Below are 14,374 nucleotides of genomic sequence, written 5' to 3' on the forward strand. Positions count from 1 at the left end.
TTCACCTATGGAGCAAACATCCTTTGGGGTAGAGAAAGACCAAGAAAAAATCATATGAGTGGAGGAAAGAGTAAAGCTGGACAAGAGAGAACAAACAGGGAAAGCACCGAGCACAAAGCTCATGTGATGCTGGATGACCTCACATGAATCCCTTTAACCCCTCTCTGCTACAATTTGGCCATTGATAAAATAGGTGTAATATTACGTAATTCACAGTAGTTTTGAGACAATTAGTTTGTTATTATTATTTATCCTACAGACCAGGGCCCCACTGTGCTAGGTGCTGTACAAACATATAACAAAGACAGTCCCTGCCCCCCAAAAACTTGCAGTCTAATCAGTGTATATAATGTGCATCAAGATCCTTGAAGGAAAGATGCAATAGCTTTGTTAGGTATTACTATCATTAAAGTTCCAAGGAATCACCACCAGGAATGGAGAACAGATCACCCTAATCTCAGATTCACATCTTCCTACCCAGTCCTCAATCTCATTGTGCAGGTCATGAACCTAAACTTGAGGGCATTTTTGGAAGTCTGAAAAAATTTTCCAAGTCTTTTAATATTATTTCCCCAAACTCCTTTGTTCTGTCTGGTTTTGTCCAGAACCAGAAATGAAAACACTGAAATACTACAGAAGCTATTCTTGGGGTCTCCAATTTGAACAAAAACCATGAACAGCTGTGAATGTCATGGGAAAACTTCTATGCACCAGAGTTGCAGACTGATTTCTAGACTAAAGAGTTTCAAGATAGTTATCTGAACTGTGGGATGCTTCCTTGAACAGAACCTCTGGAAATATTTTACTTTTTTTCTATTCAGCACTTACCCATAGCCTATTTGTCTATCACTGTATCTACTGATAGGACATAAATAACCTCTTAGATTCACAACACCAGGAATGTTCTTTGTATTCCTCTTCTTGGTTATACATATCCAGTGTGACAGTCTGTACCCTTATGTTCACCCTTTTTACAAGACTAAGATAAATTTTGTACAAAGTAATACCCTGAGAGGTATCATTTGAAAACTCCTAATTTGCTGGTCATTATTGTCCTGGTAAAATATGTATGGCAACATTGTATGTAAACTTATAAGATTCTACTGTATGACTTTACTGAGACATGCACCAAGTTTAGAGGAGCAGACACAAACCAGCCCTTCAGAGACAAAAGGCAAACTGATGCCTCAGCCAGGTGTCAATAAAATCAAATGGACTATCACCTGGGTAAGTGGCCATTCTTTGCCAGGAAGGTATGCGTGAGAAATGTACATTTTGGCAATGGAGGTTATCATGCAAATGGACTGGCTACCACCTGAACCCCAGCTGGAGAGGATTCTCAAAGAAGAGATTTGCTATAAAAAAGGGGAGCCAACTCCCCAGATTACCTCTTTCCTTCCTTTATTTCTGCCCAGGATATCCACAATGCTTGAAGGACAAGGAAAGGAGCATTGGACTGGGGGAGGGGTCCTGGCCGGAGGGCATCTAGCCAGTCAGACTGCAAAAGAACATGTGGTGAGAGAGACCCTTTTGCTTTAAGTTCACTTAGCTCGTTAAGTTAGATATTAGTTGCATTTTACCTTTTATTTTCTTGTAACCAAATTGTGACTTTTATGCCTCATTACTTGTAATCACTTAAAAGCTTTCTTCTGTATTTAATAAACTTATTTTATTGTTTTATCTAAACCAGTGTTTGTTTGGATTGAAGTGTTTGGAAAACTTCATTTGAGATAACAGGATTTGCGCATATCATTTTCTATTAATAAAATGACAGACTTTCTATGAGCTTGTATTGTCCAGAAGGAAAGAGCTAGGCAGTACAAGCCTCACATTTCTGGGGCCTAGTCTGGGACTGGGAATTTGCTGGTGTTGCTCTGAAGTATAATCCAAAGGTGGCAGGCAGGCTGACTGAGGCACTATTGCAGTATAGCTGGGGAGTAATTTATATGCTGGAGGCTGTGTGTGAGCAGACCAAGAGGGGTGCTCTCAGAGCGAAGCAGTGTAAAAGGAATCTCAGGCTGGAAAACTGAGAGGACACAGCTGTCTAATAGTCCAGATTGTGCTCTGGGGAATGTCACACCCAGTCAGCCAACTTTATCCTTGATATAACTCCTGTAAAGTCAAAAGCGATACCTCGGGATGATTCAGGCCCACTGTACACAACACGAACCCTGGTAGTAATTCCTGATGAGAACTGAGGGACCAATAATTGCAACAAATAATTTATTCGAAGATTTTACCTTCTAACTTATTTGATAAATGTCATTTGGATTTTTTTTAACTCTATGGCTTGATCACCAACATTCAACATTTGAGCTATGCAGCTAAGTTATAATTGGCCAAAAAAAGTCACATGGTATAGTTTATGTTCTCTGACTGTTTGAACAGGGAACACAAATGTTTCATTGTTTGAACATGAAAATACTTACTTCTATTTCCTGAAATATTCATGAATTGGACTATGAATGTCACTTGCCAAGAATACTTTTGCCAGTAAAACTCAATAAATGTTTGTGGAGTGAGAACACAAATGAGGAACAAAAGTGGCCAAAGTAACCTTATTTAAACCTTCACACATATGCTGAAAAATGTTTGCATTATTTGCCTCAACCTATCCCTGATGTTTCAACTGATACTCAGCAAGCATTGTCCTAAGACTGATAGCAAAATGCCCAGTTTCTTTCTTTCTTTCGTGACTGAAGACATGCAGCTGTGTTTCCTTTGTACACATACTGTCTTCTTCAAATGCTGCTGTTGGATCATGGAAGTTTCTGAAAAATATTCTGTATAGAAACAATTCTGATGATGTCAGTTTTCTCTGTGTTTCTCATTCTTTATTATGAAGGATATTTGCATGAAAATGGCGACTTTCTTTCTGAAGCTGTCATCTGATTTCTCAGAAGCTGCTTATGCTCCTCTCATGAGGTCATGTTCCTCTATATGACACCATAACTAGCTCCAGAGCTACCACTTGCAATGCTGCAAAGGATCCTGACTTCTGGGTCGGAATAGGCAGCAGACTCTAAAAAAGCAGAGACCCTATCTTTCTTGCAATTTTTCTTAATATTATATCATTAGAAGAAAATAACACCGATTGTACATGAGATCCACTGTGGTTTATGGTTCTTTCCTTCTGAAAATCACTTTATAAGAGAAAGATCCCCTCACTGGCCATCTCCTCTCTCAACCTAGAAACTCCGCACTGCTTGGTTGGAACATGTGTCAGACCGCTAGGGAAAACTCTGAGACCATTGCTGATCTGCAGACTGTGGCCTGAGAACTGATGCAGAAGGTGACTTGTATGTAAAATGAATACTTGTCAGAGAACTTTAAGTGCATCCAAGCAGCTTGTTTTCTGAAGAAACTCTGGGTATGAGACAGAAGTAATCAGGAATAAGAACAGGGAAAGTGAAAGGCAGTGCGAACCTCCCTGAGAAGAAATTTACCCTGTCATAAATAATACTTTCGTCTTTTGCGGGGCCAAGCAGTGTAGCTCAATGGGCAGCCACACAGACCCAGGGCTGGGTAGTGGCATTACAGGGAGCTGCAGTGAAGTGCTGTGCTATTGAAGATGTTGTCCTTTGATGGAGAAGTTATCTAGGTAGAAGTTAAAGGTCAATGAGTGCTTCCAGGAAAAGTGGAGGATAACTTTAGATTGATAGATGTGAAGGCCAGAAAGAACCATTCTGATCATCTTGTTTGACCACCTGCAGAACACAGGACATAGAACTTCACCCAGTGAGTCCTGCATGCCTTCCCAATGCCTCACTAACATGGTTTCGATACCACATGTTCAATACCACATGTTCTTTACCTGTGTGTAAAGATATAATATTTACCAGTTGGAGAACAGCGCCTGCATTTGCCTATACAGCTAGTGCCCCATCACTGTCTGTACTCGACATAACTCACTAGCATTTGGGGACACCCAGACTAGACGCAATGCACTATAGTAGCAAAAAATTACTTTGTACCAATACAATGTCCATGGAGGGACAATGCCCAGGAAAAGCTTCCTGAAGGCTGAACACTGCCTGTCAAAGGATCCAAATGCCCAGGATGAAATGGAAACTGCTGATGACCCCACTGCTGAGGAGCTGCTGAGGTGCAGTGTTTCCCCACAGACTTCATTGCTAATAACCAACCTCTCTCTTGATTGCTGGTTGCAAAGGTCCCCTTCCGCTCTGCCGTGCCTCTTCCTTCACCAGAGTGGCTCTTTAACAAGTCGCATCATGGTGGCTATGCATGGTACTCATTGAAATCTTGACAGCCTCGCAGGATCCACCTCATCCTTTAACTTTGCAGCATAAATTCCTACTGAGTGCAAGTGCAAAACAAAAGGACTTCTCCCAGCCCCAACACACATACACCCCTCTCCCCATTGCACAAAACGAAACTAGATTATGACAGACATTGCAAAGTGGTGGGACATCCCCTCCAAACTGCACACAGCAACCAGTTTGTGCCCCATGTGATGGGCAGAGATCCAGGGAAGGCTCCAGACCAATCTGCTTTAGTGTATGTAATTTTTTTTTAAATCTCCCATTACTTGCGTGGCCTCAACCTTTCCTTCCTTCATTTTCCATCTGGTATTTTTTTCCATCTTATCTTCTTCTTTCATCAAAATGCCTGTTTCCTCAGCCTGGAACCACCACATACCTGATCTATATGCAGATCAAACCTGGGAACAGATGCTATTGTCAACTTTCATTAGTTTATTACAGCTTTTTTTATTTGAACTTTTCAGCCATTATAACACCAGATTCCCCAACTCTCACTTCCACCAACGAGCCCTCTATCCTGGAGGCTGAAAAAGAGGAACACGGACTTCTTCATAAAGGAGCAGATCATTAGTGAATCAAGTTCAGTATCTTGGAAGTGGACAATATCTGATGCATCTGAGGAAGGCAGAATAACGCTTGATGAACCAGGCAAATTATGCAATGGAGAGGGGAAATTCTTTCTGGAATCCTGAAATGAGCAGCTGATGCCCTGATGCTTGCTGGCCTTATATTAACCTGTCCAAATGCTATCAGTGGTGGGAATCCAAGGGGTTCTTTTTGGTTACCTGCAAAGTTAAGCCCCCCACCCCCTCTTCAGGAAGGAATCAGTGGAACTATACAACATCAGGTATTTCCTTCGTACTCAAATCCACTCTACCTCCTCCCTCCCTTCCGTCTGGGAGGCTTCCCTTCTGAGGTGCTCTGGGGGTCATGGAGATTCCCATTTAGGAAACAAAATACTTATATTTCCAGAGGAGACTGGATTTTGGGGACTGAACAGCTATGATCAAAAATGAAATATGGAGCCTTTAACACCCATTTCATCAGTTCAGATCCAGCTCAGGTAGGTAAGGTGACAATCTCATGGTTGTTTGGTGGCCTATATTAAAGGAGTTGTTGTGTCTCAGTCTAGTTCCTAGTAGACCGGTGTCCATATCACAAAGAGCACAGCTGCAGCCGGTGCTAATCGGTCTCTTTGCTAACTGCCAAGCCTTGAACAAACCTGAAAATGAACAAGTCTCCCACCCATACAGTTCCTCTGCTGTAAGTAAAGGCTAAGACATATTAGCATGGAGGAGCACGGGGAAGCTCACCTCTCTCTCCTAGGGATACATGGAGGACTTTGGTCCTAGGTACTCCAGCGTTGCAACTTTCTCTCACACAAAAGTCCCAAACACACAAAAATGAAAGAGCTTTTTCTTCTGTGGTCTTCGCAAAGTTCTATGAGGTATGGCTAAGGGCCAGATCCCCTGGTAGAGTTCTGCTGGCATAATCAGGCCTTCAACTCAGTTTAACAAGCCCAGGGAAGATTCCTGCAGTCAGAGGGCTCTCCAGTGGCATAGTGCTCATGTAGGGGCTGTTATACCACACACTTTCCCTGCAGCTGGTGTAACAAGGAAGAGAGGTGCGGCTGGAAAGAGGGGGGTGGCTGGCATGTCACATTGATCATCCCTGTGTTTCCAGCCCCCTGTGGCTAATAAAGGCTGGCGTACATTACAGCAGCCCTCCAGCTGCTCTAACAGTGCATGAGGGACTACTATGACATGCATAAAACAGCACCGGGGCAGAGCAGTACAAGGGAGAGCTTTAAGTCATCTATGCACACCACCCTCTGGCTTCTGTCTCTGCATTTTGGTCACACTTGAGGATCTGGCTGAAAGCATGAAAGAAACCCCCAAAGTTCAAATCAAGGCTTCTGTTTAGAGAGACCCATTCAGTCCTTGGTTGTGGGGTTGTCAGGGTGGGAGATTTGCAATGGGCAGGTGGTACAGCACTCACACTACTCTCAGGGGCTGTTCCTTATGTTACTTTTCCTACACACGAATTCAGAGGACAGAAGCTGTCCAGCTGCTGTTTTCCTGCCGCCTGAGTAGACGTTTCAGGGTAACATTAGCCAGTGACACCTTTTTAGGCATGTAGTCCACTCAGCTTGATGTTTAGGCTCAGGCCTCAGGCGCACGGCCATGTTCCACATGAGAACCTGCAACAGCACTGTGGGAGTCATTTTTAAAAAACTGACTACTTTTCTGTCAGGTCTGTCAAGCCACTCTGCCCAGCTTCCTGCCTGCAGTGGCTGCTCGTTTGCCAATGACCCATCAAAGAGGAAGCTTTTGACTCTAAGTGCCAATGACTGGGATACCAAACCAGGGTAGCGGGTCCATCTTGTCCATGTAGCACATGCATGAATGCTCCCTCCAATGTATTGTCCAATAGTTTGTCCAATTCGTTTTGAAATGTCCCAAGTTAAGCAGCTTCCTCAAATTCCCGTGGGAGACTGTGCCACAGATTAATAGAGCACACTGCTAGACAATTTGGCTGACATTAACTTAAATTTTCCTTTGATTAATGTCATCCCATTTACTCCAGGCTGTCATCCCCCTTGGCCTCCCCTACTCTATCCCACTGCTTCCCTCAGATCTTTCCTCCACCTGTAGACAGCTATCTGATCAGATCAGAGTCATAATGCCTGCAGATGACTCCAATGAAGTTAAAACGAGGGCCGGCCTTATGGTTGGTAGGGCCCTAAATAAAAAAAACATGTTAGGCCCCACCCAGACTTCTCCCAATCAGTGTCCAGGTCAATGGTACTGTACCTGGTGTGTGTCAGGTGCATGTAGGTACAGCTGCTGGATGAGTAGGGCATAAGGCCATAAATGATGGCACAGGTACCATGATAAGCTTAAGGCCACTGCTGGCTGGAACTTTTGGTTTTCCTTGCAGGCAGCAGTAAGGATTTCAGTGGTTGCTTCTCTGCAGCTGAGGTGAACACCACTACGTGATTGTGCATTGCAGTTTGTGCGTTGCAGATCTCTGATGATACTTAGAGATACTCCTGTCCCCTAGATAGGAACTTTACTGAAGTTGTCTCTAAGGTGCCACAAGTACTCCTGTTCTTTTTGCGGATACAGCCTAACCCGTCTGCTACTCTGAAACTTGCTGAAGATAGTCATCTGAAGGCTTCTTCACAGACTAGGCTTTCTAGTGGTCTATGCTACCCAATAAAATATCCATTCATTTTCTGAAATCATTAGATCCACTTCTCTGCAATAAGGGTCTTTTGCCTCTGAGGTGGGCTCTGGCTTCTTGCCTGAGGACTGAGCCAAGCAGAGAGAAAAAGATTAGAGATGGCACATTAGATTAGAGATGAGCCCTCCTTGGGCCGTAGGGTAAAGTTGAGCACACGCCTCAATTTATTCTGGGCATGCTGAGGCAGTAGCCACATCAGCCTGTTCGTGGTTTTGGACTATTTTCCTGACTCAGATGTGATCTCTGAGGAGTTGGCATCTTTCATCCCTATTTCTCTGGAAAGAAAAAACTTGCTCCTACATGCATGTTAGTACATAATTGTCCATTATAGGGATTTTGCACTTTCATATGAAGCATCTAGTTGGTGACAGGATACTGAACTAGGTCCAGTTTGGTATGGAAGTTCCTAAGCAGGTAGCCATGTTGAGCAAATAGTCAACAGCCATTACTGCAGGCTTGCCCTGGCTGGATTGGGGAACTGGGAATGAGATACAGAACTTTTCTATTCTAGGTTGCCAGTTTAGATCCCCGGGCAAGGGTTCTGAGTGAAAGTCATCCCCACCAGATAATCAGAGGGTGGCCTGCAGGAAAGGAGCTGGGAGAAGTCTCAGTCCAACTCCTAGAGAGCAGATATCCACCTCATGCTGAGCAGCAGCACAGTTTGCATTGCCACAACATATTTGTCCTTATTTTCACTGTTTCATGAGAACTGTGGCCATCTTTTCAAGGTGCCAGGACAGCATTTTAATCCACCCTGTTATTCCATTCAGCATCAACCCCAAACACTTATAGCCACCAATCTCATGGCAGAGCAGGGAGTTTTGAGGAAGTCTCTAGTTATCATGGGATCTTAGGCAACCAGTGTTGCTTCTCTCAGTTGCGACACTGGGATGAAGGGAGAGATGATGAACTTCTGTCAGATCCTAAAATACAAGACAGACCCTGCCCACTAAATGTCTCTAATGGAGGACATGCTTGGAAATGGAATATCAGACTTGATTTTCCAATAGCCCCCAAAACAGACTCTCCCAAATGTCTCTGCTTGGGGGACCCGATGTTAGGTGCCACCATCCATCCTATAATCTGAAGGACAGTCGCAGCTGGGACAAGCCTGTCTTGCAAGCCCAGTACCACAGAGCTATGAGGGCATCATTCGTTCAGTGTCATTGTGGGGTTGCATCACCACGTGGTGAAGCTGCAAGACGGGATTTTGTCAGGCATTCACATGAGGTGATGACACAAAACTGGGATTAGTGCATGGTTGTGGTGTGGAGCAGAGGCACCTTTTATTTAATGGGATAACTAGATGAGGAGGGTACTTTATATATTTGCATTCTACTTAAAATAACTCCTGAAAGAGCCCACTTCCTCCCCCTTAACACCATATTTTTAATTGTTGGGTGGGTGTTTTCTCCCTGAGTCATACTTTTCTCCTTGATGTTTATGCATTTATTTGTTTTGGTTTTTTTTATACACAGCTGCAGCTCCCACAGCTCAGCAAACCACTTGGTGCTCAGCTTGGCAAGAGGTAACCAAGCCCGGAATGCTGCCAACTCTGCAAGAAGATGAAGGGGGAAAAAAATCCCCAACTTTTTCTTGTGGCTCTGTTTGGGAACTTGAACTCAGCTCCCATGGGCAGAATGAAAACTCCACTAATCATCTGTGCGTCTCATATCCCTGCAGGAACAAGGCTTATAACTCAACTGGAACTCAATAAGCCCTACCTCAGACACACACGGCACAAAACTGGTGTGTGTGTGCAGCAGGGACTAGTCACTGAGTGTGCGTCCTCCCTCCCCCTCCCATGCTTTGGTATTCCTCGCAGCCCTTCAGACTTCATTATATTTCTCCACTGCCTCTTTGTCTCCCTTTACAAGGTCTGACAAGCTGTGGCGTTCTGAAAAGGAGTATTTGCATAAGTGGGGACTCTGGAAAATGCACATGTGGAGTGCATCGCAGGGGTGTGTGTGCAGATGCATACTTGACTTATAGATCAAACTCTTCCCAGAACGATTCACTCAGTTCCTCACACAAGCAGCTTGAGGGGACAGTGAGGAGTCAGAGGATGGATGTTGCTAGTCACGGTGCATTAGCCTGACCTAGCACACAGGTCTGTGGAGCAGCATGTGGTTTCCTCCAGGTCTGTAGATTGTCCTCTTAGATTCTTATATATTTGTTTATTGATAAGCCTGGGGAAGCCCCAGGAGAGCTGCGTCTCATTTTCTGCAGGGTCTCAAGGCAGCCACAGACACATTTTCTCTCCAGCATAGCTCAGTATAAGCAATGCCATGTGGGATACCCCACCTCAGAGTGCTCAGCCAGAACAACTTCACTTCTTTGTTTGAAAAAGACATAAAGCTAAGGATCCTGGCAGCGTGTGTCCAGCCAAAATCCCCTCGCGCTTTATACAGGAGTCAAGATGTTACACCCACTGTATAGTGCACATTTTAATCTGCATCTCTAAATCTCCCCAGCTGTTTCAGTGGGATAAGGGATTCTTCTTCACTGCCTGTCCTAAATGTCTAGACAGATAGCTAGCTATGGTACTTTGATGGCCCACATCCTCATAGTATCGCAGATCCTCCCAATCTTTAATGCAGTTAATCCCCACCACACCCCTGTGAGGCAGAGCAGTGCTATTGTTCCCATTTTATAGAGGAAGAGCTTGAGGCAGGCAGGCTAACCAAGGTCACACAGGACAGGCTCGTACCCTAATCACTGGACCATCTGTCCTCTCATAAACTACTGTACGGTGAGGTTGTGAGGAGGAAAACTTCAAACCTCCAGACTGTTTCCAGAGTTCAGGCCAGACTGAGTTTGGCTTGCTCAACTCCCATTTAATTTCAGCTGGTTCTCTGGACCCAAGAGAAAGCTAAGAGATGAAGGGGCATGGTGGTAACCATGCAGGAGAAGGAGACAATATGGAGCAGAAGGAGGAGTCTTGGAAGAGAGGAGGCTATTAAATATTCACTAATACCCATCGTTAACATATCTAATTTCTATGGCACCTACACCCGAGTGCCCTTGAGGCAGAAGAGAGATACAGGCAGACGATAAATGAAAGGGAGAGGAAACCAAATAGAAAGAAAATAAAGAGACAGAAATGGAGGAAGAGACAAAGACAAAGAAAATTAAATGCAAGAGAAACCAGGCCGCACTGTTTTTTTAGGGGAGCGGTTTTTTGGTTTAAGTTGTATTGTATTTCTCTGGCAGCTGTCCCAGAGCACCATATATTTTCTGCATGTGGGTTTGTTTCGGGGGGGAGGGAGGTGACAGCAGAGCATTGTCGTTGGGGGAAATTGAGTCAAATTGTTGCTCACTGTTATTGCTGGGCATGTAACTAGGTTAATGGGGCATGTATTTTTAGAGCTGGCTGGCCAAGCCTGAGCTGCTGCTGCCAACCTAAAAGCAGCAACACAGGTGAAGTGGAGCTTTTGGCTCAATGAATTTTCCTGCAAAACCCTGGCGTCTTTTCACTGGTTTTCCCCGGGGCTGCATCGCCCCACAGGGCGCATGCGAAGCTGGTGGAGCCCACATACACCGGGTTTGGATCGCATTAAATGCATCACCGATTTGAGCTGGATGCCACAATGTGGGAGACCCCACAGGAATTGCTTGTTGAGCTGGAGACTTTTTCTCCATGTAGTTTAGGCACCAATTGCCCTAACTCCCTTCTTCCATAATGGCCACAATAAGTGAGTGAAGAATGCTCTCCCTAGCTGTATTTTATTTTTAAAATATGTACAGAACTTCCAGGAGAGAGAGAGATGCATAAACTGAACATCTGCTTGCTAGTATATCTGCTGCAACCCTTCCCCTTCTCTGTCCCAGTCCCACCCTATCTACACTGTAGAATACCCCCACACACTACGCCACATCTAAAGTTTAGTTGGCAAGCTATTGGGGGAAAACACCATCATCTCATGGCTTCTGTGAGACACCTACCTCATCTTTGGGTATTATAAAATAAGAACGCTACACCTGTATGGCATTAATTGATAAGCCATTACCCCTTGACAAACACTGGCAGGCACTAAGAGCTCAGACCAGCTCAGAGTCCTGACCTAAATTGATTGCATAGGCCTTGGAGATCAGTTTTATAGCTCCTTCTGGCTCCGCCTCCCTGTGACCTTGGCCAATCAACACCCTCCACCTATCCCTGCTTTTTCTCCCAAAGGTTCCCTTCTTTCCCCTTCTGTTTGTTTGTTTTTGCTAAACCCCTTTATTTCCCCAAACCTTCTTTGGGCAGCAGAAAAGCAGGGGAAACCAACACCACCCAGCTACAGAGCAGAGAGGAATGAGAAAAATTTTTACTCATTTACTCATTTACTCAAAGAGTTATGGAGTAAACTGAACTTGTCATTTCCCTTTCATCCAGAGGCAGATTGAGGTTTTGTGGGGCCCTGAGCCAGAGCAAGTGGGGGCCCATCCACACTCCTTCTACCTGCAGTTCCCTGCCCTCCCCACCTAGCACTCCTGCCGGGGGATGGGGTCAGGATGCGGGGGCTTCCCCCACTCCCTGGCAGGAGCACCAGGTGGGCAGGCAGAGCTGGGCAAGCCACAGCACCCCAACCCCACTCCCTGGGCAGGAGCGCAGAGGGAGGGCGAAGCAGGGTCAGGTCACGGAGGTGCCCATTTCAACAGGGCCCCCCAATTGGCCAGGGCCCCTGAGCTCGGGCCCCGTTGGCCCAGTGGCTAATCCGCCACTGCCTTCATCTCAGTGGGACAAACTGCAGTGCTGCATGGCTGCAGCCATATGCGGCTGGTGAGGCTGTGAATCAGGAACAGTGCCAGACCTATGCCCATGACTCTAGTAGATGGTATTTCTCACTGGGAAGGTGGTGTTGCTAGCATCGCCTGTGTCTCTGAATCCAGAGGGGATACAGGGTGCTCGAAGCAGTTCCCTGCTTAGGGGAAGGGCGTGTCATAGAATCATAGAATATCAGGGTTGGAAGGGACCTCAGGAGGTCATCTAGTCCAATCCCCTGCTCAAAGCAGGACCAATTCCCAACTAAATCATCCCAGCCAGGGCTTTGTCAAGCCGGGCCTTAAAAACCTCCAAGGAAGGAGACTCCACCACCTCCCTAGGTAAAGCATTCCAGTGCTTCACCACCCTCCTCACCCTAGAGGTCAGAGATATCTTCTCCCCTCCTCACCCCATATAGTAGGTAGGAGAATGGAGAAGCAGTTCTACAGTGCACCTTGCAGCTGCTTCCACCTTCACTATTTCTGCATATAAGACTTCAGGAAATGGGTCTGAGGGTAGTTTCGATAGCCCCTTCAATGACCCCTACCCTCTGCACCTGGGGGTTCTGTGGTGTATTGTTTTGTTGCATGCAGAACCATTTTGGGTCATGTGTACCTGTAATATTTTTATTGCTCAGTGTTTCATTCTTGGAAAGGACAAACATTTCCCCAGCTCACAGTGATTTCGTGCAAAGTTAAAGTAAGCTGTAGTTGCAAAAAGAGATCACTCTCCTTCCCAGTTCAGTTGCAGTGTAGTCTGCTTTCACCATCCCTGCTCCCTACCTGCCCAGTAATCTTCAGTAGGGGAGAATTTCTGGGGAACTACTTAACTTCTGCGTCTGCCTATGAGTTGCAATTTCAGTGTTGCTTCTGCCAGTGCTCATGCAGCACAAAAGCTATTCAAGATAAGGCTACAGATCCTGGGGTAGATAGAAATATTTAACTCTGTCAGCCAGTCACTTCCATGCTGGTAGAACTGCATCTGAACTGGAGCAAATACAGCAGGGAGGTAAAGTCTTTTTGACGAGATCTGAAATGAGACCCAAACTCTAGGTGGTCATTACAGACTCCAGGGTTGCTGAAATTCCAGCTTGGGTCCTTATGTTCTGCCTCCCTTACTTCCTCTTTGTAGTAGAGTTACTATGTGCTGTTAAACAGCTTCTGGGTTCCACCCCAGGGTTTGCCGCATTTCAATAATGGATACATTTTTATACAGTGGTCACTGTTAACATTTTTACACGGTTGTCTTTGCAAATAATTATCTTCCATTCAGTATTAATGGCACTCCTTATAGCATGCTAACCTTGTGTACTTGAAAAGGCAAATTAGAAAGATTTAAACAGTGACCACTGAAGAGTATATCTAACACTCAGGGATTCAAAGGATGAGAGGCACGTACATTATCACTCCCTGCTTTTTCTCCCATGTAGGTAGGACATGTATTAAATTCTATACCAATAATCAACAGAAGGCAAATTATGAGAGAAGCCTAGGCATGCATGTCTTGCAGGCTGTTCAGCCTTGTGACCTTTCTTGGCATGCATCTGAACTGGGCCTGTTTTCTCATCTTTCTTATTTTTCTGCTGCTATCTCTTCTGGGGATCACTGCAGTGCATATGAAATCAGTTTGCGTATCCAAGTAGTAATCTATAGAAGTTTAAATAAATTCTAATTAGACCCTACATTCCTTCCCAGTCTGAAGATTCCCCCCGTTACCCCCTCTTTTCTGTTTTCTTGTTTTGTTACATTGTTCAACTCCATCTTGATCTCTGCGGTCTGTGGGTTGGCAGAAATTAGATGCCTTGCATTGAGAGAGAGAGAAACAGACAGAGGGACCTTTAGTGGGACTGGGAACTGAGCACTTGGCTCATGGACTCAGCTGCGATATGAGCCTGCTTCCCTTTATTGATTGCATTAATGCAAGGGATTTGGAATGAGTCGGGTCAGGTAATGGGCTATAATTTGGTCCAGGTTTTGCAAATCCATTGTTGAGTAGAAAAAAAAAATGTTTTTAAAAAGGCTTCTGAGAAGAGAGAGAGAACAGAGCTGGAGTCTTTGCATGTTCAAGGAGCCCTTGTTTCTCAGGGAAGTGCCTCGTG

Source organism: Terrapene carolina, unplaced genomic scaffold, assembly GCF_002925995.2.
Source record: "Terrapene carolina triunguis isolate 2854851 unplaced genomic scaffold, T_m_triunguis-2.0 Scaffold131, whole genome shotgun sequence".
Taxonomy (NCBI): domain Eukaryota; kingdom Metazoa; phylum Chordata; order Testudines; family Emydidae; genus Terrapene; species Terrapene triunguis.